General features: G+C 43.7%; 1 long non-coding RNA gene across 2 annotated transcripts in view; it reads right to left on the reverse strand.

Annotated features, from left to right (window-relative positions):
• Positions 1–24,326, reverse strand: part of LOC144239748 (uncharacterized) — a 34,756-nt gene extending 10,430 nt beyond the window's left edge. The window contains exon 1 of one of the 2 annotated variants that reach the window (XR_013337477.1): positions 24,063–24,326. This is a non-coding gene — a long non-coding RNA (uncharacterized LOC144239748). Of the gene's footprint in view, positions 1–22,260; positions 22,534–24,062 lie in introns of those variants that run through there. The other variant, XR_013337476.1, reaches the window with a different exon arrangement.
• Positions 24,327–24,771: the final 445 nt, after the last annotated feature.

Raw genomic sequence — 24,771 nt, forward strand, 5'->3', positions numbered from 1 at the left:
CTTTAATTTTTATAAAGACAAATATATTTTCCTTGCTGTTTTTTCATTTCTTTGATAAGTAGGTACTTTGAGCAAAATCAGCTAATTTTTCACTTTCTAAAATCTTAGAAATATATCCTATGTATACACTTAACTCTTTATTCCACCAGGAACTTATTCAATGGACTAGAATCCCCAGACAAATATTTAAATTATTTTAGAATTTGTATACTATTATCTATCTTCTGATTTTAGGAGGAATATTGACAGTGTTTCACCATTAAATATAATGACAGTTGATTTAATCTAGATTTTGTGCATGTGAAGTCAATTTTGTTTTATTCCTAATGTGCTAAGTATTTTTTTTGCTTTTAATTATGACTAGGTGTTATATTTTATTAATTTATTTTTTAATCTATTCTTAAATTTTACCTATTGATATGATGTATTATCTATTTCCTATTATTAAACTATGCTTGCTCCCAAAGGGTAAACTATGTTTGGATGTGTTAAAAAAAAACAAAATAAAAAATAAAATGTGAGCGACTAATTTCCCTCCATCAAAAAACAGTACCAGGCCCCGATGTCTTTATCGGTGAGATTTAACAAATCTTAAACTTAAAGATAATCCTCAACAAACTCCTCCACAAAATAAAAAGTTTTAAGAGAAGAGTACTCCCAGGGGGCCTGGGTGGCTCAGTTGGTTAAGTGTCTGACTTCAGCTCACGTCATGATCTTGTGGTTTGTGAGTTCAAGCCCCGCATTGGGCTCTGTGATGACAGCTCAGAGCCTGGAGCCTGCTTCAGATTCTGTTTCACCTCTTCTCTCTCTCTCTCTCTCTCTCTGCCCCTCCCTCAATTGTGCTACCTCTTCCACTCAAAACTTAATAAATAAGCTTAAAAAGAAAAGAAAACCCATCTCCAGATATTTCTGTTTCTTGTTCATGTTTATGTTCTTTCTCCTTTGAGTTTGTTCTTTTTCTTATTTCTACAGGTGGATAATTAGCTCTATAACAACCATCTTTTTCTTCTTTTCTATGTTAAGCATCTTAACACTTAAAATTTGCCCGCAGGCCCACCTGGCTTGCATCCTGGGTGTTCTATATAAAGTTTTTTACTGTCACTCAGACATATTTCGAAATTGCCATTATTGTTTCTTCTTTGAGCATGATTCTTTCATCACACACACACACAGTTTCTATGCAGACGGTACTTTTCAGCTTATCCATTTATTCAGTTTTCTGCCTTCATAGCACAGTGTTTAAAGAGCCTTCCATGTCTGGGTATTGACTGAAATTTGCTGTTTGGCCTAGTATGTGGCAGATATTTATAAAGTTGCCATTTGTGCTCGAAAACAAGTATTACCACATTTTACGTATACACCAAGCTTCTTGCATTCCGCAAGTATTTATACCCTTTGTGATTAGCTTGCTGTCTAATTTCTGAGAGAAATAAGTTTAAATCTTCTACCAAGAGAGTAGATCCCAAGTGGCTTTTGAAAGCCTTCCATTAACCTACTACATATCTGCCCAAAAACCTGCAAAAATTCTATTGTGGAATGAAACCCATCAAGAGTCCCTACAGCAGCATATAGTTTTCCTCACACTCCGTAGTCAGTGAACTCATTCTCCTACAGGCAAAGTGAAGAGTGTAGAGTCCCCAGGGGCTAGTTACATTAGTGGAGTGGGTTAAGGTTCTGGCAAATTAAAATTCTATATTTTCATGGCAGACATGTGAATTCGTAGAACCACTCAAGGAGTATTCTGGCAATATCCATTCTCATTAAAGATGCTTTTGCCCCAGAGCTAGCAACCAGCCTCCACTTTAGGGCATTAATATATGCCCCAGGTAAACTCTTCAGCCTGTACATAACAAAACATGTTCTAGGATATGAAAGTCTTCCTCTACTAACAAAACAGTGATTTCAACTTACTGCCTTTCAGTAGGGGAATGAGCTCTGCTTTATTCCTCAGGTGGGATCCTACCCAGCAGTTAAAATGAAGGAGATTAGAGACACCTGGGCGGCTTAGTCAGTTGAGTGTCTGACTTCAGCTCAGGTCATGATCTCACAGTTCGTGAGTTTGAGCCCCACGTCGGGCTCTCTCCTGACACCTCAGAGCCTGTAGCCTGCTTCAGATTCTGTGTCTCCTTTTCTCTCTGCTCCTCCCTGACTTTCTGTCTCTCTGTCTCTCAAAAATAAATAAACATTAAAATAAATAAATAAGAAATAAATTAAATGAGGGAGATTACATAGAACAACAATGATATATGTAAAAAAGACCAGGGACTTTTTCAGTCTGTGACCAAACAATTAGCTTATGACTCATTTACGTAATTTTTTTAAAAGCTATATTACATATTATTGATGAATACAAACATGTAAGAAGTATCAACCACCTATTAAAAGTCTCAGGCATAGAATGAAACCCTCTCCAGAGCAAGTCATTACCTCTGGGGAAAGGGGAGGGCATGGGAGGAGGAGCTGGTGCCTGATTTCATGTAACATTTTGCCTCTTTCCTAAAAAAGGGAGATCTGAAGCCAATTTCTAAAATGTTCACATCAATTAAATCTTGGATGTGACCAAAGGGTTCCCTGTTCCATTACTTCTATTTTACTAGCTGGCATTACATGGTAGAGTTCAGCTTTTTCTCCATTGTTTCTTTGTATAAATCTGTTAAACGTTGTTGACTGGAAAAAACAGACAATTTGTATTTCTGCTTCCTAGATCTAAGGAAGGCGAAATCTAATGTTTTCGTTAGTCTTAAATGTTTTGAACTGTGTCAATCTGGCCTCTCTGGTTTAAGATCAGAACGATGGGTGTCCATTCACTGTGTTTAACTGATCAACAATTATATACACCTACTCAATGGTTTAAAAATAAAGAAATGTTCTAATCTGGTACAGATGCCTTCATAATGTTTAAGTGTCTAGATCTGACTCTATATTTAATAAGCTCTAGATAGCCTAAAGAGCAAATACTAGGGTTCCTTCTTTCCAGAAAACAGAACAGTAAAGTACAAGCAATACTCCAAACCCAGTCCATAATCANGCTTTCTCTCTGCAGGATTGTGGGTTATTGTCTCCCATGCTCAGATGCTCAGTATCAGGTCATGGATTTGGGCAGAAATCAGTGATTTTGAGAATGTTGGAAGGTGCCCACCACTGGCACTAGTGTATTCATTGTCACCTGAAAGCACCTATGAACAGTCCTTTGTTTTTCCATACAAGAGTAAGCTTAGGAAAGCTTTGTTTCATTCTAGGTCAGGTTACCTGCAGTTATTGACCCTTCCTCTGCTGCCTTATTGCCAGTTATATTAAATACAGTATATGACAAGAGTTCATTAACACAGTACCATAGTCAACATCTGTGTGAGCGTATACAATGGCCCCCTTTTCAAAAAGGTTGAAAAGAAAGGTGGTAAGAAGAAGGTGATGATTACGGTGGAAGTTAAGAAGGAAATCATTGAGAAGTACAAACAAGGTTTGCAAGTGGCCGCGATTGCAAGATTTTACAACCTTGCAAATGGTTGCAGCTCTGGAAAATGTAGATAAGTTGCTCTGGTTTGGATAAATGAGAAGCACCTAGCAGGTGATACTGTGGTTGAGAACTTTATCTTCGAGAAGTCAAAGACACCACCCTCATAAGTAAACTGTCAGGTACATCAACAAAAAATGAAGAAGGCTTCAAGGCAGCAAGGGATGGTTTGGTGAGTTCAAGAGGAGAAGTTGCATCCATTGTGTTGTGAGGCACAGTGAGACTGTGAGTTCGGATGCTAAGGCAGCTGAGGCATTCACTACTAAGTTCCAGAAGCTCATGTTTTCCAAGTGTTACCTGTCAGAGCAAATTTTTAACTGTGGTGAGATGGGGCTTATTTTGGGAAAAGATGCCAAAGAGGACCTACGTTATAGAAGAATAGAATGCAATGCCTGGTCACAAGCCCAGGAACACTGTCTCACCTTTTTGTTTTGTGATAATGCAAGTGGAGATTTCAAAGTCAAGCCCCAGCTCATGTATCATTCCAAGAATCCATGAGCCTTCAAGAAATGCCAAGGTTGGTGCACCTGGGTGACTCAGTCGGTTAAGTGTCCAACTTTAGCTCAGGTCATGATCTCACAGTTTGTGAGTTCAAGCCCTGCATCGGGCTCTGTGCTGACAGCTCAGAGCCTGGAGCCTGTTTCAGATTCTGTGTCTCCTTCCCTGTCTGTCCCTACCCTGCTCATGCTCTCTTTCTTTCTCTCTCAAAAATAAATAAACATTAAAAAAATTTTTTTTAATTCCCAGATTTATCAAGGTCCTATTCTTTTTCCATCTTTTGTCTTCCTTCTTTATTTTTCTTTCTGTTTCTCTAAAATGAGTCATATTTTTTTTATTTTTTTTAATGTTTTATTTATTTCTAGGAGAGAGAGAGAGACAGTGTGAGCAGGGGTGGATCAGAGAGAGAGGGAGTGACAGACTCTGAAACAGGCTCCAAGCTCTGAGCTGGCAGTCAGCACAGAGCCCGACGCGGGGCTCAAACCCAGGAACCGGGAGATCATGACCTAAGCGAAAGTCGGACGCTCAACCGACTAAGCCACCCAGGTGCCCAAGTCTTATTATTTTTTTTTTTTATTGTGTGTTTGCTTTTCTTGTCTCCCTTTTCCTTTTTCTCTTTTTATGGGATCAGGCCCCCCTCCCTTTTTTCCAGGGTTACTTCAACAAACAAATCAAAACACACCCAGTTAAAGGTCCAAAGACTCCACCAATAAATTCAAGGAGAAGCTCTGCAGAGAACTGACCAGTGGGAAAGAGCAGGCAAAACGCAACAATAGAGTGCATACAGAATACACCAGAAACACGTCCTGGCATGCCAGGCCCTCCACAATGTGTGACCCCTTTGTAATATGGTAGAACTCTCAGGGGGGTAAGACACATAACAAGCTCTTAAAGCATCCAAAACAAAAATAAAACATGCAAAAGAAAGAAACTTAGCCAAAGCGACAAAATGGAAGAATTCTCCCCGGAAGAAAGGTCAAGAAGAAATCACAGTCATAGAATTGTTCAAAACAGATATAAACAATATATCTGAACAAGAATTTAGAATAACAGCCATAAGACTCATTACTGGGCTTCAGCAATAGCACTGCTAGGAATTTACCCAACGGGTATAGGAGTGCTGATGCATAGGAGCACATGTACCCCAATGTTCATAGCAGCACTCTCAGCAATAGCCAAAACATGGGAAAAGCCTAAGTGTCCATCAACGGACGAATGGATCAAGAAGATGCGGTTTATCTATACCATGGAATACTACATGGCAATGAGAAACAATGAAATCTGGCCATGTGTAGCAACATGGGTGGACCTTGAGGGTGTTATGCTGAGCGAAATAAGTCAGGCAGAGAAGGACAGATACCATATGTTTGCACATATAGGAGGATTAGGAGGAACTTAACGGAGGACCATGGGGGAGAAGAAGGGGGGAAATAGTGGGGGAGAGGGAGAGAGGCAAACCATGAGAGGCTCTTGAATGCTGAGAACAAACTGAGGACTGATGGGTGTGGGGGGGGAAGGGGGAGATGGGCATGGAGGAGGGCACTTGTGGGGATGAGCACTGGGTGTTATATGGAAACCAACTTGAGAGAGGAGGGGCAAGATGGCGGAGAAGTAGGGAGCTCCGTACATTGCACTCGACCCCATATCTCGCATGGAGAAGACCTGAAGCCATAGGAACCCTTACAGAATTGAGGAGTTTGGGAGGACAAAGAGATAGAGTCTGCTGAGAAAACCTTCTAACGTGAGTGCGAACTGGGGAAGATAAAAAAAATCTGGCCGGGACCAGAGACGCAGAGGGATGGGGCCGATCCCCCTCTGTGGGGAGTGAGAGGGGAAAGAGAGAGGCCGAAACTGCTCAAGATACAGTCCCTGTCACTGGGGAACAGAAAAACCTCCGCTCAGGACACAGAGGGACCTAGTCTCCGGCTCTCCAGCTGACCCTAAGCGGACGCACTTGTCCCAAACAATCCCCAGGAAAACAACCGCGTGCATGCCAAATCCCTGCGCGCCAACTCGACCTGAGGGGGCCGCGCGGCGACCGCGCCTTTGTGCTTCTGGCTCAGCTGGATCCCTAGAGGGGAGGCGAAGGGCTTAAAACTGGGAGATTTGCCCGCGAGTTCGTGTTTCGAGTGACAAGACACAGAGGGACCGGGTTTCCCGCTCTCCAGCTGACCCGAGGCAGGAAGCACTCGTCCCAGGCGACCCCCGTCCTTGCTCACCAACCCGACCTGGAGAAGGGAGCAGCGGCTTCTGACTCAATCCTCAGGGAGAAGGCAAGAGGCATGGAATTGCTCCCGAGGGGTTCGCCTGCAAGTTTGTATTTCCGGCAATTTCAGTGGGGCGCGCGGACTGGGATTGGGAAACGAGGCCTGGCCTGGGATATAGAGCGCGACCCACCTTGGCTGTGCCCCCGGCACAGGGAGTTTACACACCCAAACAAGTGAGTTTCAGCGCTTGGTTCAAGAAGGAACTGGAGCGCCTCCACTCTCCCCCCCGCAACCGCCAAGGCAGAACTCCCGCCTGACACATTGGTTCAAACCACGCCCATCACTGCTGGAGATCTGCCCTCCTCCTTTTTTTTTTTTTTTTTTAATCGGAGCACTGCCCTGATTAATTCTGGTCACTGGCTTGCTTAAACAGTCACATTTAATACATTCTGTAGATGTAAATTCTACACCTACCTACCTTTTCATCTCTTTCTCTCACAAGTAATCAGACTATATAGTTTCTCTGCATAACACCAGCGTCTTTCTCTTACCTCTTCAACCATATTCCACCCTTTTGCTCTTTGAAAAGAGCTTCTTATCCCTTCTGCCAGTTCATTCTATTTCCAATTTTGCCTCATCCTTGCCCTGTCATCTCTCTCTGTCTCTATGCTCTTCAACCAGCACTGCATACACCCGGCTATTTAATTGTAGCTGGGAGATCTGGTTATATGCTTTAAACCATTCTTTGTCTATCGGCTTTCTTCTTTTTTCCTTTTTTTTCCCTTCTTTTTGACTTTTTAATGTATTTTTATTTTCTATTATTCACCTTCCCTCCTCCTTCTTTTTCGTTTTCCCTCTCGATTTGCATGATTGTTGGATTTGTCTGTGCATTTGTGTGCCTCTGTTCCCTGTGTGTTTGTCTGTCTGTTTTCTTCTCCAGGACAAACTCAAGAAACAAGCCAAAGTACACATGGTGGAGAGTCCCAAATACCACTACAAGTAGGAAAATAAACTAACCAAGGTCTCAACAAGAGAAACCAAGAGATACCATTCAAAGAACGCTTTCTGAACGGATGGGCCCTGGACAGTCAAACAGCCTTCTTGGGTATAGCAGCGCTTGCAGGTGCAGAGAGCATAACAAGTCATTAAAACTAACAAGAGATAGAAAGCTAACCAAAATGATGAAACGAAAGAGCTCTCCTCCAAAGAAATTCCAAGAAGAATNGTAGAAGAAACAAAGATAATATCCTTATAAATAGCTATAAGGAAAACGCATAGGGAGAGTGGCAAATAACCTTCAACTCTGCTCTAAAATTCCTTATCTGCTCAGCCTAATAGGATTTTCTGTTTTCCTTCTTTGTTTTTTGTTTTTTTTTTTTTCTATTGTGTTCTTGCTGTGTGTGCCTCAGGAATCAGATGTCTCCAAACAGCATTTCTAACTGGAATTGAAAGGGGTCATGTTAAATTCTGCCTGCTTCACACTTGGTCACCAAATGAGTCACAGGAACTCCTGCAAACGACTGAATCACAGCACTCTCCTTCCATCAGCCATAACGGACAAATGTCGTTAGCCTACCTTAGAAATTAAAATCTGGAAGAAAGAAAAAAAAAGACTCATTGCTGGGCACAGAAGACACCAGAGAAACCCTTGCTGCAGAGAATAAGGACTCAAGAACTAGTCAAGATAAGTTGTAAAATGCTATAGCTGAGATGCAAAATAAACTAGATACAGTGACAGCAAGGATCGAAGAAGTTGAGGAGAGAGTCAGTGAAGTAAAAGATAAAATTATGGGAAGCAATGAATAAAAACTCTCAAGAGGTTGGAATAGAAGTAACATACCTTAACATCATAAAAGCCATATATGATGGGCCCACAGCTAATATCATCCTCAATGGGGAAAAACTGAGAGCTTTCCCCCTGAGATCAGGAACATGACAGGGATGTCCATCCTCACCATTATTTAACATAATGTTGGAGGTCCTAGCTTCAGCAATCAGACAACAAAAAGAAATAAAAGTCATCCAAATTGGTAAGGGAGAAAGCAAACTTTCACTCTTCACAGATGACATGATGCTCTACAAGGAAAACCCAAAGACTCCACCAAAAAACTGCTAGAGCTAAGCCATGAATTCAGCAAAGTCCCAGGATATAAAATCAATGTACAGAAATCGGTTGCATTTCTATTCACCAATAACGAAGCAGCAGAAAGAGAAATCAAGGAATTGATCTCATTTACTATTGCACCAAAAACCATAACACACCTAGGAATAAGCCTAACCGAAGAGATAAAAGATCTATATGCTGAAAACTATAGAAAGCTTCTGAAAACAATTGAAGAAGACAAAAAAAGTGGAAAACCATTCCATGCTCATGGATTGGAAGAGCAAATGTCGTTAAATGTCAATACCACCTAGAGCAATTTACACATCCAGTGCAATCCCTGTCAAAATAACACCAGCATTCTTCACAGAGCTAGAACAAACAATCTTACAATTTGTACAGAACCACAAAAGATCCCGAATAGCCTAAGTAATGTTGAAAAAGAAAAGTAAAGGTGGAGGCATCACAATTCCAGACTTCGAGCTGTATTACAAAGCTGTAACCATCAAGACAGTATGGTGTGGGCACAAAAACAGACACAGAGATCAATGGAATAGAATAGAGAACCCAGAAATGGACCCACAAACATATGGCCAACTAATCTTCCACAAAGCAGGAAAGGGGATCCAATGGAAAAAAGACAGTCTCGTTAGCAAATGGTGCTGGGAGAACTGGAAAGCGACATGCAGAATGAAGCTGGTCCACTTTCTTACATCATACACAAAAATAAATTCAAAATGAATGAAATACCTAAATGGGAGACAGGAACCATCAAAATTCTGCAGGAGAAAACATGCAGCAACCACTTTGACCTCCACCACAGCAGTTTCTTACTACACACATCTCTGAAGCAAAAATGAACTATTGGGATCTCATCAAGATAAAAAGCAGCACAGCAAAGGAAACAATCAACAAAACTAAAAGGCAGCTGACAGAATGGGAGAAGATATTTGCAAATGACACATCAGATAAAAGGTTAGGATCCAAAATCTATAAAGTTACAAAGTTCAACTTGTACAAAGTTACAAAGTTACAAAACTCAACACCCAAAAAAGCAAATAATCCAGTGAAAAATGGCCAGAAGATATGAATAGACATTTTTCCGAAGAAGACATCCAGATGGCCAACAGACACATGAAAAGATGCTCAACATCACTCACCATCACCACAATGAGGTACCACCTCACACCTGTCAGAAAGGCTAAAATTAACAACTCAGGAAACAACAGATGTTGGCGAGGATGTGGAGAAAGTGGAAATACTTTTGCGTTGTTGGTGGGAATGCTTTCCAGACTGCTACAGCCACTCTGGAAAACAGCATGGAAGTTTGTCAAAAAATGAAAAATAGGGGGTGCCTGGGTGGCTTAGTCGGTTAAGCGTCCGACTTTTGCTTAGGTCATGATCTCGCGGTTCGTGGGTTCGAGCCCCGCGTCGGGCTCTGTGNATACTTTTGCATTGTTGGTGGGAATGCTTTCCAGACTGCTACAGCCACTCTGGAAAACAGCATGGAAGTTTGTCAAAAAATGAAAAATAGGGGGTGCCTGGGTGGCTTAGTCGGTTAAGCGTCCGACTTTTGCTTAGGTCATGATCTCACGGTTCGTGGGTTCGAGCCCCGCGTCGGGCTCTGTGCTGACTGCCAGCTCAGAGCCTGGAGACTATTTCAGAGCCTGTATCTCCCTCTCTCTCTCTGACCCTCCCCTGCTCACGCTCTCTCTCTCTCTAGAAATAAATAAAAATATTTTTAAAAAAATGAAAAATAGAACTATCCTACGACCAGCAATTGCACTACTAGGAATTAATTAATTAATTAATCCAAAGGATAAAAGATGCGATTTGAAGGGGCACATGCACCCCAGTGTTTATAGCAGCGTCCATCAACAATAGCCGAGTTACGGAAAGGGCCCAAATGTCCCCAAATGTCCATCAACTGATGAACGGATAAAGGAAATGTAAGATAGATAGATAGATAGATAGATAGATAGATAGATAGATAGATAGATAGATAGACAGAAAGACAGACAGATAGATAGATAGATAGATAGATAGATAGATAGATAGATAGATAGATAGATAGAAGGAAGGAAGGATGATAGATACAATGGAATACTACTCAGGGATGAAAAAGAATGAAATCTTGCCATTTGCAACAATGTGGATGGAACTACAGGGTATTATGCTAAGCAAAATAAGCCAGTCAGAGAGAGAGATCATATGATTTCACTCCTGTGGAATTTGAGAAACTTAACAGATGAACACATGGGAAGGAAAGGAAAAGTAAGATAAAACAGAGAGGGAGACAAACCATAAGAGACTCGAATACAGAGAACAAACTGAGGATCGCTGGAAGGGGGTGGGGGAACGGGTTTAATGGGTGATGGGCATTAAAGAGAGCACTTTTTGGGATGAGCACAGAGTGTCATATGTAAGAGATGAATCACTGGGTTATACTCCTGAAGCCAAGACTACACTGTACGTTAACCAACTTGAATTAAAAAGAAAAGGAGCGCCTGGGTGGCTCAGTCTGTTAAGCGTCTGACTTCAGCTCAGGTCACGATCTCACAGTTTGTGGGTTTGAGCCCCGCGTCGGGCTCTGTGCTGACAGCCAGCTCAGAGCCTGGAGCCTGTTTCAGATTCTGTGTCTCCCTCTCTCTCTGACCCTCCCCTGCTCACGCTGTCTCTCTCTCTCTCTCAGAAATAAATAAAACATTAAAAGTTAAAAAAAAAAAAAGCACAGGGACAGGACCCATGGGCAAAAAGAGCTGCGACAAGTGACTGATTACATACCTCCAGGTTGCGAGAGGGTTAGGGATAGCATAAGTCTCTAAGGAATTTTGCAAGCCAGGTTACCAGGACCTTGAGAGGCAGCTGCTGTGAGAAAAAGGTCGTTTACTGCTGTCTAGTAAATCTTTAGTCATGAGACCCTTTGGATGTATATCAGGGGGCCATATGCTTGGAGGATGATTGCTAACATACATCTTGGGGAGGAAAGATAAAGGAAGCATCCAAAGGGATTTCTATATCTTTAGAGTAGACACAGGATCTTGGGGGGTCGGGATAATGTCAAGCTAAGGTTTCCTTTTGCCCTGAGCAAACTGTAGACAGAAAGGCAGCTGAGTTCCTACAGGAAAGTCACTCTGCCTGTCCCAGGGACTTGTCAGTGGGCTGTGAGCTGTAAGAAAATCTAATTTTATCTACGTTTCTTTTTGCCTTGGTTCTCCACGTCATTAAATCCAACACCACAAGCACTGATTTCTCCCTCAAAGACCTATGTTGCTTTTCATTTTATTTTCACTGTTTTGGAGTCAGCAAGCTTTTCGTCTTAAAAATATTCAGCAATGCAGTCAAGAGGCCTGTTGACTCTGTGCGTGAGACATGGTGCTGATGAGAATTTTCACAAAGAACAGAGATCAGATTTAAGGAAACAGTTTAATCAGTGTAAGCATTTGCTTGGATTCGTATAGTACAGATCTTACTGTGCAGCCATTCTGTGTAGGTTTTCTAATAGACCTGGACAGGACAAGAAAAGGTAACCTCTGTTGCAATATCTTATTTTCCTGTAGGACAAAAAAGAGTCTGAAAGATGACTTGCCTAAGCCACACACTGCTTTGGCAGATACCAAATAGACCCCTGAATCCCGCGTGTCAGTCAGGCTCTCTTTAGGGTAATTTCTGCATCTTCATGTAAACTCTGTGAAAAGAAAGTAGTACTTAAGTGGATATATCAAGCTATTCGTATATACTAGGAGGATGATCGAAGACAGCTCTTTAAAATTTTTTATGTTTATTATTTATTTTTGAGAGAGAGAGAGATGGACATGAGTGAGTTAGAGAAAGAGGGAGACACAGAATCCAAAGCAGGCTCCAGGCTATGAATTGTCACCACAGAGCCTGACACAGGGCTCAAACTCATGAACCCGAGATCATGATTTGAATCAAACTCCCTTAAAATTGACTAAGCCACCATGTGCCCTGGAAGAAAGCTCTTTAAAATGTTCTTAGAATATCCCTATTGTCATCATCATCAGAATCACAATCATCACCGACAAAGGTGAAACTATTAGTGTCAGCAAGGTCATTATCGAAAGACAAAGTTTTCAGAAGTCGCCATGCCCAAATAATGTATAGCAGAATTTTCAAGTCATGTTTCTGTTCCACTTGGGGTTTTGCCCCATTGTAAGTATCTGCCCCACTTCCATGAGTTTTGTGTTTTGGGGGTTTTTTTGGACTGTGTATTCCTAGTAGTTATATTAACAAATATTCTGTAGGATTTGTGGAGGACACTTTTAGACAAACAGGCTTGAGCAATGGACTGTAGAAAGGGCCCACAGTGACTCCTGGCTAAATACACACAGGCCTATCTGGCGACCCACCTCAAAACAATCATAGCCCTAACTCACCAATGGGTTACTTACAACCAGGCACAGTTGCCAAGAAAGGGAAAATTCCAAACGTCCCCATACCTCCTCACCTTCCCACTTTAAATATGATCCCCAACCAGTGCCTCCTTGCAAATAGCCTCTCCCCTACTATCTTGCCCAGCCGTCACTTGTGTTATATTCAATAAACTTCTATCTCCTTTCTTCTGCCTTGAATGAATTCTGTCACCACCTGGGTTATTGGCTTCCACTCAATCATCACCTCACATTTGGAGACCCCTATCCAATCAAACAGACACTCCTTTAATTTAGTCATCACATAATTAAATTTATTTTTTGCAAAAAAGAAAAAAAGAAGAAAGAAAAAAGAACTTGGACCATCATGAACTGTCATGCCCAGCATTTTGAAGCATACCATGTGGACGGACATACCACACATACTTATAAGCATAAAAGTCCTTTCAGTAATTCTCAATTTGGCAAAAAATGAACAGGTTCATTAACAGACTAACAGGCACAAAAGTGCTCATAACTTGGAAACTGTTCGCGGTAACAAATATTTAGTGTACTAACTTACTTAGGATTCACCTAGGTATTTACTGACTGGTCAGTATTTCACTTAACTTACCATAGTACAAGTCGGTAAACTACCAAGAGAAACATATCATTTTCACATTGACATATGACGAGATACCATTACTATTGAAATAATGTTTTGTTAGAATTCGTTCACTTTCCTTCACCTAAGGACATTTTTACAAATATTCACTTATTTTTCTCTAGAGTCTTTACAATAAAGACCCTCGGAGGCATTGTAGCGACTACCAGGCAAAGGTGGGCACATATTACACACAGGACACATACACTCTGTTAATGTAATTAAACAAGCCAACAGAAGACTGACGTGGCTCTAACACCTTGGTGGCCTACACAACCAAACCAAACGAGGGCTGGGGTCAGTGCACCCCCACCCCAGAAGAGAAAACTGGGGACCCAAGCACAGACGGCCACCTTGATTTGCCCAAAGAAGACCAAAGCTCCAGACACAGCCAATCAGACTATGGTCTCCCTTTGTTTCCAGCTCTTCTCTAGAGAAACCTCTGCCCTGGCTCCTGTCCTTGGAGTGCCTCTGGCCATCTGACCTCTGGCTCTGCCCAATGCCAGTCTAGGTATGCTCAAGTATACCTTTGAAAATGTAGGTGTGCCTCAGTTGACCTTTTCCCAGTCCTTACACACTCATCAGAGAGACAGACGCAACAAGAGAGCTTAGAGCATCTACTCAACGAAGACAGCTTCCTAGTGGAAAGACCTGGTTCTCACCTTTTCCTCACCTTGACCTCCTGACCTGGAGCAGGTGCCAGAAGACTGGGCAAGTTGACACCTGCTCAAGAAGAGGCCTGACACACTCCTAGCAGTCTTTGTGGAGGGGGTACAGATGCCCTGTGCCCTCATATGTCATCCAATGGAAGCTCTGAATGAAACTGCAGGAAGGGACTGAGGACAGACCAAGCAGCCAGCCATCTGAGTGTCTCCATAGGCTGTCCCAGGCACACAATATCCAGCCGACTTCCCTGGAGCCACACAGCCCCAGGTGGGGTCCTTTTGCCCCTCGAATGACGATGAGGGGGGAGCACAATGAAGCCCCAGAGACTGTCACAGCAGAGGAGTCCTAGTGAGAAGGGAAGGGTCTCAGAGGTGTGGACAGAGGGCTAGAGGAGGTGAAGGTGTTGAAGGGGGACACATCGAAGGACCCAAAGGATGGGCACCTGGGTAGCTCGGTTGGTTAAGTGTCCAGCTCTTGGTTTTGCCTCAGGTCATGATCTCACGTTTAGTGAGTTCAAGTCCGGCAACTGGCTCTGCACTGACAGCACAGAGCCTGTTTGGAATTGTCTCCCACTCTCTCTGCCCCTACCCTGCTCTCTCTCTCTCAAAAAAAAAATATATATATATAGAAAAATAATTTAAAATTTTTAATACAAAAAATTTTTTTAAAGGATCAAAAGAAGCTGAAGGGAAGGTCAAAAAGCAAAACAGGAGGAAGGAGGGAAAAGGAAGGATGGCAGAGGAAGAGGTTTCAGATGAGGGTGCTTGCAAATTCCCAAAATGCCCCATGTAGCCATTAAAATTCCCAGTGGGATCTCAGAAAACCTGGCCATTTCTGAAGCTACTGACTGAAGCAAGGGCAGTATGGCAAAGCATGTGGTTAGCTTTAAGGGTTAAGGAAGATGACAGTAGTCCTGGGATGAGCACACTGTCAGGAAATCTTGAGAGGGGCCAGAAAATTGTACCATTGCATTAATTTACTCCCATACACATCCCCCCGGGCCAGATGAGAGGGAACTCTAGTGGAGCATGAGAGATCTACAAGGCTCCTGTAAACACAAACAGAGCTCCTTCTTTACAGAAGATCCGGAGCACCAAGAATCAAATTTTGGGCTTCAGTGACTCATCGGTTGGATATGCAGACCGCAATGTAGCGTTCTGAAACGTGCCTTCTGCTGGCTGCTGCTGGGACACCGAGTATGATCTCATTGGCCAGGAGCCCTCTTGCACTAAGAATGTGACGTCAGAGAAAGACTCCTTCCAGTAACTATAAAAGGCGGGCTCTTCAAGCAGGACACAATTTTGAGGAACAGAAACAGAGAAGAGCACGCTCCTTGGGTCCTCTAGCAATTCAGTCACCGTTCGGTATCAAACTTTGCGCCATGGAATTAATCACGGATGTTTTCGCAACCTGCGTCGTACACAGAGTAAGAAAGTATATCCCGGAGCTGTCCGTGCCATTTCTGGAGAACTTCACAGGTTGGTCAGTCATGGTGTGCCGTTTTCTGTTGAAGAAGATCCTTGCTTATGCCCTGCGAAATCTTGCTTCCCGCATCCACAATCTGAATGTCAGAGAGTTCTTGCCAAATATGCTGAACTGCTTTCGATGCAAGAAGACGGTTTCTACACCCACAGATGTGGTTGTGGTTTAGCTACTCTTAAACCTATGCAATCTAAGCTCGCTGGGGAAATACTTGTCTTCTAGAGGAGAAGGTATTAACTTCCTGGCTTATCTACACCCAGCGGAGCTTGTATGTGTGTTCAACTCTCTCCACCAGTCCTCATCTGGTCGCTTATACCGGACTCACAAAGAACACTACTTATGATGCAACTGTAAACTGAAACACCGAAATGGAATCACAATGTTAAGGACACCCAACATGGAGCCGGGAGATGCCTGATGAAGCTGAAACTATGCCCGCCCACATCTGGATGTCACGTTACCAGTCTGTGCCAGCCACAAATGGCTACATCTGGCCGCCATTTTCAGAAGGAAGCTTACTTTGCGGAACTCCACCAACTACTACCAGAGTGATATATCTACGAATATTATTGCTTGTCGTTTAATCTGCAGCAATCAGAACTCTTTCAGAAGAATTTCTACAGGCTGGGTGAGGTGAGGGAGGGGAGTGGTTACCTTTATCAACGCTTTTTCTTCCCCCCTCAGAGAATGTTTTCCGTTCCTCTAAAATCTGTGTCTCCTGGGTTCTAATGTCTAAATACTTGAAATGAATATTTGTTTTGCTTTTTGCACCCTCAGTTCCTTTTGTTGAACACACTGAGCAAATAAACTTAACTATTAATAAATCAAGTGTCTGGAGCCTTACTGCCTGGTTCTTTCTCCTGTGTGGCTCAGGGTCTGTGGCCACGACCCAAGAAGGAGGTGGGAAAAAATCTCCGAGAGCTCTGTGGGATGGAGTGGGATGGAAAGGAAGAGGGGATTTGCAGCCTGGGTGAGATTTGCTGAGGGGACGATGGGGGTGGGGGCTGGTTTCCAAGGCTGAAACTCTGAGGCTAAGCGTCCTAAGGGGCTTTGGGATGTCTCATCTCCCCAGGAGAAGTTCAACGTGAAAGAAGTACAAACCAGGGGCTGGTTGAATGTGCCTTGGCCAGTTGCAGGGCATGAACCCAAAACTGGCCAGAGGAAAGCCAGCCATGTTGAGGTCTGAGCTGGAGGAAAAAATAGGGACCCAGAACTCATGTTGCAGGGGACTCACATTGAAGAGGGGAGGTGGTGGTGAAACTCAGAAGGTTCCCAGACCTCCCCCCTGGGGTCAGTTGAAACCCCGTAGAGGGGGAAAGGGTGTGAGTGAAACAACCCTCCCTGAGGAGCCCCAGAGCTGACCTGGGGATGTGAAGCCTGCACTGCTCTGGGGCTTCAGGCTCTTCATTGCAAACAGAGCTTGGAAATAGCAGCCTCCAACTTGGCCTTCATGATTCCCGATCCATCACCAACAACCAGACAGAGGACTGGGCTGCTCTAGAGCTCTATCTGCTCCCTCAGAGACCCCCACCCAGTGGTCTTCACATATGCTCTGCACCCTGTCAGGCAGCTGTGAGAGTTGCTGCCTCCTGCTCCTGATGGTCAAAAGCCTTTCCCAGCCAACCCTCTGTGCAGGTGATTTCATGTGCACTTTAGGAATCCCAAGGCTGGTTTCACTTTCCAAGCTGCCCTTGGTGACAAACACAGGAATTCTGTGGGCTCTTTGGTTGAGAGTTTCAAAAACACATGCTAGTAGAAAGACCCTTGTGTGAATGAAGAAATAAAACTGGCTGCTAAATGCTCTGAACCCCAGAGCATTGCCCTCTCCTCTTTCAATTGGAGCCCCAGTCATCCAGGGCACTGCAGATTCTGCCCCATTTTCTCATTGCATCCAGGCTCTGACCACTCCAAAGTCGCCCAGCTTCAGTCCCCTTCCTGACCATCTCCTGTTCTCCTTGTGGCCTGCAAACTAGTCACTCCATGCCTTTCAGTTACACAAAATACTCCTGGAGGACTTTGATAATGAGTTGATATGCTGAAGGTTCCTCGAGGAAGGAAGCAGATCTTTTGCTTTTCTAGAACAATCCTGAGCAATGCTGAAACTGGTTTGAGAGCCAGCTAAAGGCATCTCATCCTGGTCGATCTAGACCTTGGGAAACCCTGGACCTCCCTGTCCAAAGCAGGATCCCCCGACCTTGCGCCCTCCCACTCCAGCCCCAGCCTGGCAACCAGACCAGAAACCTCCTTCCTCCCTGCAATCGCCCCTGGCCTCTGTGTGATCCCTGCACCCTACAATCCCTCTTGCTTCTCTGGACTCTGCTCCCCCACTGGACTCTAACCTCCCCTATACCTCTACCGTCTGCCCTGTTCCCCCTTCATCTGGGCTCCCTCTAACAAGCCTTGAGTTCCAGGACCCCTGAGTCTCTGTCTGCAGTTCTCTTGGCTTATACAGCTTCAGGACTCCTCACTCGACCAGGAGCTCCCTCAACTCGAGTGTTTCATCTTCAATGTCATCTCCATTGAATTCCAACCTGTTTATAAACTCTTTAACAGTCCTGTTAACAGTCCACAATCCCCAAATGGACTTCAACGTACCCTCCTCAGCCTCTCCGGAAGAATATGTTTTCTTCTCCTTTGTAACTTCTGGAGACTTTCCTCGTTCTGGGTCCTGGTTCCCCATCCTACCTACCTTCTCTCCCCTGCTTTATCCTCACATTTACTCTTTTCCTCCCTAAGCCAATCTCCCTTCTCTCTCTCTCACTTTCTCTCTCTCTCTCAATACTTGAGAGTCATTGGAGCCACCACCCAGACATTCCAGAATAATCTTCCCATTTCATAATCTTTAACTCTATCACACAGGCAGTGTCTTTGCCAGGGAATATGACATTCACAGGATCCAGGTTTAAAACTCAAGATGTCTTTGGTGACAACTATTTGCTCTACCATAGTATTAAAAGAACTCCAGAAACTATCTCTTCATATTAAAAATAAAGCTTTTAAAACGTCACTTGTTGCAGCCCCAGGTACGTGATGATGGTAAAATGCTGTCACCCCATTTGTACCTCCTCATGCTCCCCAGCCCTGTACAAAGATTGCATTACTTCCCGTGATCAGAAACAACATCATTGCTCCTTCTGATTGGCTCTTTGGCTGCTTGCCGATTATTCAGAAGAATCTTTTCCTTTTACACCCTCTTATTGAAAGCAGACCAAACAAACATCCAACAAAAGTTGTGTCTTTGGAACAAAGAATACACTGAATTCCACTTGGACATCACAATACTTGACACCAAAGGCTCTGGTAAAACGCTCTTATACATGAACCCAGGTAATCTCAGCCTGAGAGAACCAGGACAAATAAAATTCCCTGACCCTGAACCTTTTGCCACACTCTCTATATGCATTCCGGCTCCGTCCTACATTTTCATCTACCCTACGCTGCAATGCATGCCATTTTTATACTGGGACAAAACTGTACTCATAAAATTCATTCTTTGCTCCCAAAGTTGTTTTTCTACTCCCTGATTTCTCATACCAGAGACTCATTCATGTGGAAGGAATATTATCTTTCCTACAGAAACTTCTATTTCACAGAAATAATTTGGATGTGGATAATCAAAGACTGTCAAAACCAGGATGGATTGGGACGCCTGGGTGGCTCAGTCAGTTAAGCGTCTGACTTTGGCTCAGGTCATGATCTCACTGTTCGTGGGTTCGAGCCCCGCGTCAGGCTCTGTGCTGACGGCCAGCTCAGAGCCTGGAGCCTTTCAGATTCTGTATCTCCCTCTCTCTCTGACCCTCCACTGCTCACACTGTCTCTCTCTCTCTCCCCCAGAAATAAATAAAAATTAAAAAAAAACCAGGATGGATAGCAGACATTGTGAAGAGGATTACCCCAAACCTTTATATACATATACATCCCTTTGCTACAACATGGCAAATAGGACATATTCATTAAGAGGTGCAATATATTCATAGTAATGTGATTATGATTTGTAATAAACATATCTGAGTTTCAGCTCATTTGGAAATCATTTAGGTATTTAATGAATGTCTGTAATTAGCTTAACTTAGCAGAAGGGCAATATTTTAAGCTACCTGAAGATCTTGGAAACTGTCTTCAGGCAAACATAGTACAAGACATAATGAGTGAGGAAATAAAGCCTGTTCAGAGTAATTGCTTTTTCTTTAATTCATGAGCATTTAGTCCCCAACCTTCCACCAGGCTACAATTCCCAGACTTTCCTGGTCTGACAGCCCCAGGCTCACATTCTTTCCTTCCTTTCGGTCCTATCATGCCCTCAAGTCAAACCACTACTTCTATGGGGACCTGATGCTGTCCAATCCTTCCACACTCTCCAGACTCTGAACCCCCACCGGCTAGCACGTCCTGTGGTCTGTCCCATATTCCTAGTGTCCCATCCTCGCCCACATGCTGCTGTGCCCTGGGAGGTCTTCGTGTGCGCTTAACATCTAAATCTCTTGAGGGATATAAACAGCTCTCCATCCAGCTTCTGGAGGTTTGTGTCCATCCTTATGACTGTCTGCTCCAACATGGGCTCCCGGAATCGAGTGTTTTGTCCCCAGGGTCAGGGCGCTTCTCTGAGTCTTTAAGAATCTTCACATTTCCACCAACCCCTCACCACTCTTCTCACACTGACCCCTAAAGCTACAAAAATGGCTCCCCCACCTCATCCTTTAGGCTCTAGTTGCTCTCCCCACAGCAGATGGGTCAACCCCCAGCTAGGCCCCCATCACGTCCCTGGACAGTCCTGCCCTGACAACCATGTGTCCTCTTAATCCTGAATCATGTTTAACACACAGATTCCCTGTCCTGTTTTCCATGATCTCATCCCCCAATGCCCAAGGGTCAAGGGGAAGACAAAGGAAGGGGTTAAGACTTAATACCCTAGTGAGTAGGAAGTTGAGGGTTCAGAAGGAAAGTGGAGGTTTGCCAGTTAGCGATAAAGGGGTGTTGATGGGGGACAATCAAAAGATTCAGGAGAGCTGAAGAGAAAATGTTAGGTATAAAAAAAGATGAATAAGGATTAGTGCATGATGAGAAGGGAATAGTCTTAGTAGAGGCAGGTTGGGGTTCCCATGTTGCTGGAAATACCCACCAAAATCCCCCAGTTTCGTTCACAGGAGTTTGCCATTTCTAGAGAAATTGAACTGAGTTAGTGCCGTACCGTTGTAGCACAGTCAGTGACAGAAGAAAAGAGATGACAAACTACAGAATAAGAGATATCCATGGATTAATAGATAGTTAAACCAGAGAGAAGAAAAACTTGAAAGGCACCGAGAAAGAGTCTGGCTTGTTTGGTGTCCTCACAATCTGAAGCCTTGGAAACCCTGTCCTCTTGTCAGCTCAGGCAAACCCCGAGTTGGGTGGGAGAGATGAGCAAACCCTTTAGAGGGTTGAGATGGGGGGATTCAAGGAATGGGGACCAGAGAAACTGCTTTTTACAAAATCCATCCTTTTTTTTTTTTTAAATGTTTTTATTTATTTCTAGGAGAGAGAGAGAGAGACAGCGTGAGCAGGGGAGGGTCAGAGAGAGAGGGAGTCACAGACTGAAACAGGCTCCAGGCTCTGAGCGGGCAGTCAGCACAGAGCCCGACGCGGGGCTCGAACCCACGAACCGCGAGATCATGACCTAAGCGAAAGTCGGACGCTTAACCGACTAAGCCACCCAGGCGCCCCTACAAAATCCATCCTTATCAGGAACAGAACCGTATGTTGGAAGACTTCATATTGGTAAAATGTCCATACCCCTCAAAGTGATCTGCAGATTCAATGCTATTCACATTAAAATCTCTATGGCATTTTTGGCAGCAAGTAGAAAAAATCATCCTTCAATTCATATGGTATCTCAACAGACCCCAAGGGAGCCAGAGCAATCCAGAAAAATAGAAGCAGGAGGTTTACAAATCCCAACTTCAAAACATATTGCTGAACTACAGAAAATAAAACCATTAGGTCCTGGCATAGAAACACACACGTTGACCAAAGAAACAGGGGGCCAATCCCACCCAATGGAGAAAGGACAGTCTTTCAACAAAAAGTCATCTGAAAACTGTGATATTTGCACACAGAAGAAACGGGACCCTTCCTATCATACACAAAAATTCACTGAAAATAACTGATCTCAACAGAAAAGCTAACACTATGATGTTGAGACAGAAAAACAGGAGGAAACGTTCCATGACATTAGATTTGGCAATGAGGTCTTGGACATGAAACCAAAAGCACAAGCAACAAAAGCCAAATAGACAAATGCGGCCATTTCAAGCTTATTGGCCCCTAGGAGGAACAACCAACTGAGTGAAAAGGGAAGCCACACAATTGGGAAAGTATCTGCGAATTGTGTATCAGTTAAGGAATTAACATCTAAAGTATGTAAAGAAATTCTAAATTTCAACAACAACAAGAAAACAAACTGCCCAATTAACAAATGGGCAAAAATTCTTGAAGGCACGTGTCTCCAAAGATACACGATGGCACAATGGCCACCAAGCTGATGAGAAAATATTACAGAAAGCAAATGGTACAGCAAAGAGATATCATGTCACAGTCATTAGGATGGTCACAATCAACAACAAAAACCAAAAGAACCCTAAAACCAAAAAACATAAAATAACTGAGGCTGGCAAGGATATGGAGAAATTGGAATGCTGGCACACGGTTGGACAAAATGTAAAATGGCACATCTGCTATAGCACACAGTAAAGAGTTCCCCCCAAATCAAGAAATAGACTTACCATGTGATTGCACAAACTCAGCTCAGGTTTTATATCCATAGGAATTGGAAGCAACTTATGAACATCCCCATACATTGCTGTGTAATTCTCAAGAGTCAAGAGGTAGAAGCAGCCCGCACATCCACAGACAGAGGATGGATGAAGAACATTGAACATCTATGTACAGTGTGGTGTTGTCCAGGCTTAGACAAGAAGATCGTTCTGGACTTGCTGCTAAGTGAACTAACCATGTCACAGAAACTCAAATACCCTAAGATTCCACTTACGTGAGCTGTAAAGTAGTCAAATTTATAGAAATGAAAGAGGAACTAAGAACAAGTTAGGGTGGGGAGGAGGGAACACGGAACTGTGGGTGTAGATTTTCAGTCACAAAATGAATTTTGTGCAACACTGAGAATCTATATACCATCGCTGACCTATTCACCGGTTAACGGTGAATAGTAGTAAATTTAATATTATGTGGGTTTTTTTTTTTCTATAATTGTTAAGAATGTCTTTAAAGGACAAATTGGGGGGAAGAACCCAGGGGCCCTTGAGAACTTCCTGCCTTCAAACAGGAAGCGCGGGGTGTGACAAGTACAAAATGTTGGTGGGGGAGTTTCATTTCCTGTTCCCCATCAGCCCATTTCTGCCCCAGATGGTTGCTCATGGCATCTCTGAGCCACTCAAGAGCCCACAATGGGAAGGAGGCTCAAAGCTCCAATGATTATCCAGAGTTGAAGGGCCAAGGTGGGAGGAGATGGGCCAGGCAAGGAAGGAAAGAAGGGTAGAGGAGGTAGCAGTGTGAAAGGGTGAGGGGGGGACAGATCAAAAGATTCGAGACAGCTGAGGAGTCTAAGATGTGCCTTCAAAATAAAAGAGATAAAAGAGGAGAGAAGTACAATATGGTGACGGCTTTGTTCAGTGCACGGAGCATGAGACTCTTGATCTCAGGGTCATGAGGTCAAGTCCTGTGTAGAGCCACTGAAAAAAATTAACTTAAAAAAATTTTTTAAACTACCAAATAAAAAAGGAAAAATGAGGACTGGGGATGAGGAGGAGGCAGACACCAGAGTTGAGCAGGTTGGGAACCTTCTAACTCAGGTTCTCTCTGTGTCTGTTGAAGTTCCCCTTATATTTACGAAAACTTTTGCCTTTTCTGAAGATACTTAGCTGAATTAGTGCCCCAAAGGTGAAGCATGAAGCCCGCAGCAGCGCAGGAAAGAGGAGTCTCTCGTGGCATTAAGAGATGGTTAAGGCTAAGAAAACATTTTTCAAAGCAAACAGAAAATGTCTCTTGATGACTTTCCTTACACTCACAATCCCCAGGATAGGGCATCGAAGCACATCTCCCTCCCGCTCCCCACCTCAGAGCAGGTGAGAACTTCAAATCACAGGAAATGGTTCTTCCAGAGTAACTCATCCTGGAAAATCACCCACCCTTACCCCAGAGAGCCAGATGGTGCTTTTGGGACTGCCGTCATTCTGGATTCAAGGTACCTTAGGGAATCACATTAAGAGGCTGGATTTCTTCCCACACTTTTTGCATCCCTCATGCAGCCCTGGGCCATGGGATCCACACTGGGCTCAGTAGCCCTGGGCTTGTTCAACTGACCCTCCCTTTATTTAGGTGTCTTTGCAGCTTGGGTCCACGAAGCCCAGTATTATGGACTAAGACACCTGCCAGGTACACGTGGGCAGGGATGCAGGCACAGGATGAGTCTGAAGTCCTGGAGGAAAGACCCTGACTCAGGAGAAGCCATGGAGGAGAAAGAGCATGAGGGGAACAACCACCCAGGGGGAACATCTCTCCCGAGACTCACCTGAAGATGGGCAGCCTGCTTTGTTCTGGCTCTTTTGCCCCATCGTCAAAAGGAAGCATTTAACCACCAGCCTCTCCTCCAGCAACAAGAAGCCCTGTCACCTTCAAACAAGATGGAAGGGCCAGATGCCAATGGCGCTTTCGCTCTCTTGAAGCAACTCCTCCGATATTGTCTGCTCTTTGAGGTGTGACTGTAACAGGAAGATGCTGAGTGTGAAGATCTTTACAGAAGATCATCTTGAGTGTGAAGGTCTTTACAGCTTCTCTCATTTGAGCACACTGACTTCTTACAGTTTCTCAATATGAGTGGTTTCACCTCAAACCAACTCGTGGTGGAAAAAATGTGTCCTAAAAAGGCAATGGGTTAGTGTTTGAAATCAAGTAATTAATGGTAAAGCAGCTAAGAATATAAAGTGGAGAAAGGGCCATTTCTCCACTAAGTGATGTAGGAAAACCGGACGGCCACATCCAGAAGAATGAAACTGGACCACTAGCTGCACCATACACAGATATTCACTCAAATAGGATTAAAAGCTTGAATGTAAGATCTCAAACCACAAAACTAGTAGGAAAAAAAAAAAAAACACACAGGCAGCAGCACCAGGGTGGCTCAGTCAGTTAAGTGTCCAACTCTTGTTTTCGGCTCAATCATGATCTCACAGTTTGTAGGTTCCAGCCCTGGATGGGGCCCTGTGCTCAAAGCGTGGAGC

The sequence above is a fragment of the Crocuta crocuta genome, unplaced genomic scaffold (genome assembly GCF_008692635.1).
Source record: "Crocuta crocuta isolate KB4526 unplaced genomic scaffold, BGI_CrCroc_1.0 scaffold267, whole genome shotgun sequence".
NCBI lineage: Eukaryota > Metazoa > Chordata > Mammalia > Carnivora > Hyaenidae > Crocuta > Crocuta crocuta.